The sequence below is a fragment of the Rhipicephalus microplus genome, unplaced genomic scaffold (assembly GCF_043290135.1).
Source record: "Rhipicephalus microplus isolate Deutch F79 unplaced genomic scaffold, USDA_Rmic scaffold_460, whole genome shotgun sequence".
Classification (NCBI taxonomy): Eukaryota; Metazoa; Arthropoda; class Arachnida; order Ixodida; family Ixodidae; genus Rhipicephalus; species Rhipicephalus microplus.
In genome coordinates, this window is record NW_027465023.1 from 37,501 (window position 1) to 42,753 (window position 5,253).

Below are 5,253 nucleotides of genomic sequence, written 5' to 3' on the forward strand. Positions count from 1 at the left end.
CTTCTGTGTTGTGTCTGTATATGTGTAGTTTTCAGTGCCCATGGGAAATGAAAGCCGAGGTATCCTCTCCAATATCGGTCTTTTGAGCCATTTCCCATGACAAGCACTAGTTGTTGTCTTTTGTAGTTTTACAAGTTCTTTCGTCTGTCTTCAATTTTCAGCACTGTAGGATGGCCTCGTTAATCTTTTCCACCATTGTTTCAAGTATTTTCATTGTTTCTTTTTGTTTGATTATTTCTGGCTTTCTATTTTGCAGGTTTTGTCCTAAAATTCTTTTTAGTTCCTTTCTTTCGTTTGTTACAATGGGACATTGCTGTAAGTAGTGGTCAAAACTTTCTATTATGTTTGAACAATAACATGTCGCTTGTTGCAGTATTCCGAATCGTGTAAAGTAGAATGGAAATCTTCCATGTCCTGTTATTGCCTGTGATGTGTAGTAATTAGTTGGAAAATGTGGCGGAATGAAATTTGTATTTCTTATCCATGTAAATGTGTAGCTATGCTTGCCTTCTTTCTTCCATAATTCATTCCACTCGTCGTTTAACTTTTTCTTTAATTCTTTTGCTATAACTGTTTTCGTTATGGGAACAAATATTTCCTCTCCGTCTTTGCTCGCTTCTTTTGCGCATTCGTCGGCTAATGTGTTCCCTATATTCCCACTGTGTGCTTTTACGTAGGTCAGTTTAATATCTTTACTTTGTGTTTGGCTTAAGGTTTTCCTGATGTTACAAATAATTGGATTTAGGTTATCTGGATTTTTTATTGCCAGAAGTGCAGATTGGCTGTCTGTAAAAAGCTGGTATTTAACGAAAGCTTGTAGAGGCCAGATATGTTCTATTGCTTTCTGGATTGCAATGATCTCAGCCTCGTAATTACTACTGTGTTCTGGAAGTTTATATTTTTTCACTGTTTGGATTTGGTTATCTTTGTTTAGTATTATAAATGCCGCTCCTGTTTCTTTTTCTTTCTTTGATCCGTCTGTGTATATTTTGAAGTCTGCTTCTTCCTCTGTTGTTCCAAAGGGTATGCTAACTTTATTTGCTGGATGATCTTGCCATTGGTCGTGTTTCTTCATTATTTCGTTTTCGGTGTATACTTTCTGTTGCCATGTGAAGTTCTTTCCTTTCTTAAGTATGTAGTGTAATTCGTTTTCTTTTTCGATTGTCAAATGGAGAGGTGGAATGTTTGCTAATATGTTGAGTGAAAGATTTGATGTTGTTTTGAATGATTTAGTTATTAATAATAAAGGTAATCTTTGGATTGATTTCAGTTTTTTAATAAAAATGGTTTTTCGGCTATACCATGCTGGGGAGGCGTATGTAACCATTCGTTCTATACCCCTTTTATATATTAACTGTAGTGTGTTTCTATTTGTATGTTTGTCGTCTTTTATTGTACGACTTAAATTATACGTGACTTCGTCTACTTTTCTTTTTAAGTATTTTAGATGTGGGAGGAATGTTAGTTTTGTGTCCAAGACCACCCCTAGAATTTTCATTTCGTTAACCATTTTGATTTTATCCTGTCCGATTTTTATTTGGGGTTGATGGCTAATGTACTGCTTTCCGATTATCATATATTCCGATTTTTCCTTATTCAGGGTTATTCCTTTTTGATGTGCCCACTGATTTATTAGTGTTAGTGCCTTCGTAGCTTTTTCCTCCACCTCTTTTCTTGAGCGGAACTTTATGTGTAACACCACGTCGTCCGCAAAGGCTTGGATGTGTACTCCTTCTTGAAGCTGAGTTTCTAATAGGTCGCCTATTGTTATATTCCAACAGAGTGGGCTTAAAGGTGACCCCTGTGGGGAACCTGAAGTTAGTGTTTTCTTAATTTTTACTCCATCTGTTTCATAGATTATTTTCCTGTTCCGTAGAATATTGTCCGCCAGTTTTATTAGGTTGTTGGGACACTTATATTCTTCTAATTTCTGAATAACTACTTCGGGTTTTATAGAATTGAATGCGTTTTTAATATCTAGTGCTATTAGCATGCTGTTTAGCTTATCAATTTTCGCTTGGTTTATTCGTTTGATTATTTCTTCCAATGCCGTGGTTGTTGATGTCCCATGGGTAAATCCAAATTGTTTTTTGTTAAAATGGTGATTTTTAAACAAGAAATAATAGATTCTATCTTTTATGAGCTTTTCTAATATTTTTCCCAAAATCGAGTTAATAGCTATTGGGCGATATTTGTTTTCCTCGGATTTGTCCTCTCCGTTCCCTTTTGGAATCAATATAATTTTAGATTCTTTCCATCTTTGAGGAAAATGTCCGTGCTTTAAGCATGCATTAAAAAGATTGACAAAGAAAGTCTTATGCCTTTCATACATCACTTGTATGAGGTTAGTTTTTAGGTTGTCTGGTCCGGGGGTTACATCTTTCCTCAGATTTTTTACTATCTGCGTTACTTCAATCTCTGTAAATGGGAGGTCATCACTGGGTAAATTTCTTTCTCTCATTTCTGCTCCCGATGTCCAATTTCCTCCCTGTTTGTTATTGTTTATTGTGTCGTTGCTTGATTGTATTTGACTGTGTCCTGGCTCGTCATTTTCCATGCAGTTAGGGTATAAATTTCCTAGAATGTGTTCTATTGTTTCCTGAAGAGTCTTTGTGACTTCTCCATTTTCTTTTGTGATGCTTCTAAACATAACCTTGGTTTTCATCTTATTTCGTGCAATTTTATACGGTAGGATGAATGGATTTTTCGTAGCCTTAGTACATAGAGTTTTCCAACTGTTGTTTTTAGCCTGTTCTATCATGTTGTTATACGTGTCATGTTCTTTATAGTATTCCTTTTTGTATTGTTCTCTGATATCCCCTTTCGCCTTTTGATACCTCCTTCGTAGTGCTCTGACTCTCTTCCTTTCAATTTCTAGGTCTCTTGACCACCAAGTATTCGGTTTTTGTTTAGAAGGTTTTTTCTTTTTACTGAATTCCTTCTTAAGTTTCTCGATTTTCTCGTGTAGCGTATTCACTATTTCTTCAATACTTTCCTTCGTGTTTATTTTCCCCTGGACTTCCTCAAACCAGGGATCAATTTGCAACTTTTCCATGACTTTTGTTTGCCCTTTTAACGTTAGGCCATATTCCTCTGGAAGTTCTTCATTTTTAATAACAACTTTAATGTATCTGTGATCGCTGTGATTATAGGTTTTAAGTACTTCCCAGCTTTTAATATCCTGGTTTAGGTTTGCGTCACATATGGTGAGGTCAATCCAACCCCTCGCCCTACTTGTTTTAAATGTCGGAGGTGATTCTTTGGCATTTAATAATGTCAGGTTGTGTAATACTGTGAATTCTAATACTTTTTCACCTTTCTCATCCGTCTCCGTGCTTCCCCAAATTTGATGTTTTGAGTTGAAGTCACCCATTATTATCGTGTTAATGTCTATAAATTTCTGTAAAATGTTTCCTATTGCTGACATTGCCAGCTCGACGTTTTCATTCGGAGGACAGTAGCAGTTGATAATTACCAATTCTCTTTCACCTTTATTTATCTTGACTGCTATTAGTTTTTGTTCTATAATAATTGGGAAAGCGGTTATATTTTCTTTGTGTATTATGATGGCTGTCTTCGGGTCTTTGTTGTTGGCTATAACTTTATGCTTTAGCGGAAACCCTATGATTTTGTTGTTGAGCGAATATGGTTCTTGGAGTACAGATATGTCGAATTCTTCTTCTTGTTGAAAATTGTTTAGTGACTGATTTGCCTTAAATGCCCTGCCTAAATTTACCTGTATTATTTGTATTTCAGTGCTATTCGCCATTGTGCCTGTGTGTTGGGTACTCTTAGTTTAGTCTAGCTAGAATTTTGCCTTTCTCGGCCTGTACCTTTGTTATGTATACCGGGCATTCCCTGGACATCATAGAATGATCTGTCTCCGTGCGACCCTCAGTCTCGCAGATGTTGCAGTGCGATTCTGCTTCACATTCTCTTTGGTAGTGACCTCGTTGGCCACAGTTAATGCAGCGCTGGGGGCCATCGCAATCGGGAGCAATGTGGCCGTGCATGGCGCATCTTGTGCATCTGGGCCAAAAGATGTCGTCAAAGATCGGGCATCGTGACCAGCCGATGTTCAGTGCAGTTCGGCTTCCGATTGCTTTGTTTGCACTTCGATTTAGGGCAAGAATCACTGTCTTGCCTCTCTTGCCCGGCCATGTCTTCTTTATTGTTATGTCTTCTGGCGAGCACACCAAACGGTTTTGCCTGACGATTCGGGCTGGGAGATTGACCTCGTCAATTTCATCCTCGAGTCCAATTATTTTCTTATGGATCCTGTTCTCCTTTGGGAGCTTGGCTTCAACATTTCTCAGTTCTCTGTCCTTCTGAATGAACTGGAGAATCTTAGCTGAGTCTTCTTTTGACTTCGTCATCACGACAATTCCCTCTCTCCCTGGCCGAATTGTTGCTTCTTGGATTCCCAGGTCGAGGGGATCCACCCGCTGCCTCAGAAGCGATGCGACCTCTTTTTTCTCCATTGTTCCGGAAGATACCACCAGAGCATAGGTTGGTCGGCTCTCGGTTGCGGGAGTGTTGCTCTGTGTTGGCTCTTCCCTTTGTTCGAGTGGTTCTTCTTGTCTTCTTTTCTCCAATTCTTCGATCCTGCCTTTTTGGAACGCAATCTGTTGGGCCTGTTCCATTAACAGGTTTTTCAATTTAGCTTGTTCGGAGATTATCGCTTCAATCTGCTGGGCTACCGCCTCGTCGCCGCCCGTCAATGTAGAGATTTTAATGAGAGCCCTCATAGTGTTTTTGTCTGCTTTGGAAAGTCTAGACAAAACTGTACCTTTTTCTCCGCGGCTGGTTGGGAGTGACGATTGTGAATTTCTGTCTTCGTCCCAGTTGTCTAGCGCTCCTTCGTTAGCAGCCGTTTGTGTTTGAGGGTGGACCTCTCCTCCTTCAGCTTCTTCGGTTTCGGTTCCTCGGCTGCCTCCCTCTACCTGGTCATTCTCGGTTGGGCTCCACCAATCTGTTTCAAGAGAAGCTTTGGCGGGCATCGCTCCTTGTGGTTCTTCTTTCTTTGCCTTCTCTTCTTTGTTGGTCACTTGTTTTTGTTCCACCCTCTTGGTCTTCTTCTTCTGTATCTTGTCTGTCTTCGCCCCTTGCGTGGGGTCTGTAATTGCAGAGTCGTCATTGCTTCCTGTGTTTTTTAGGACCTTTGACGTAGGCCCCACTGCTGGGTTTGCCGTTTGTAGAGGTCCTCTTCCCTCCAGTCCTTGTTTCTGGGTTTCCGTTCTCATCCCCTTGGGT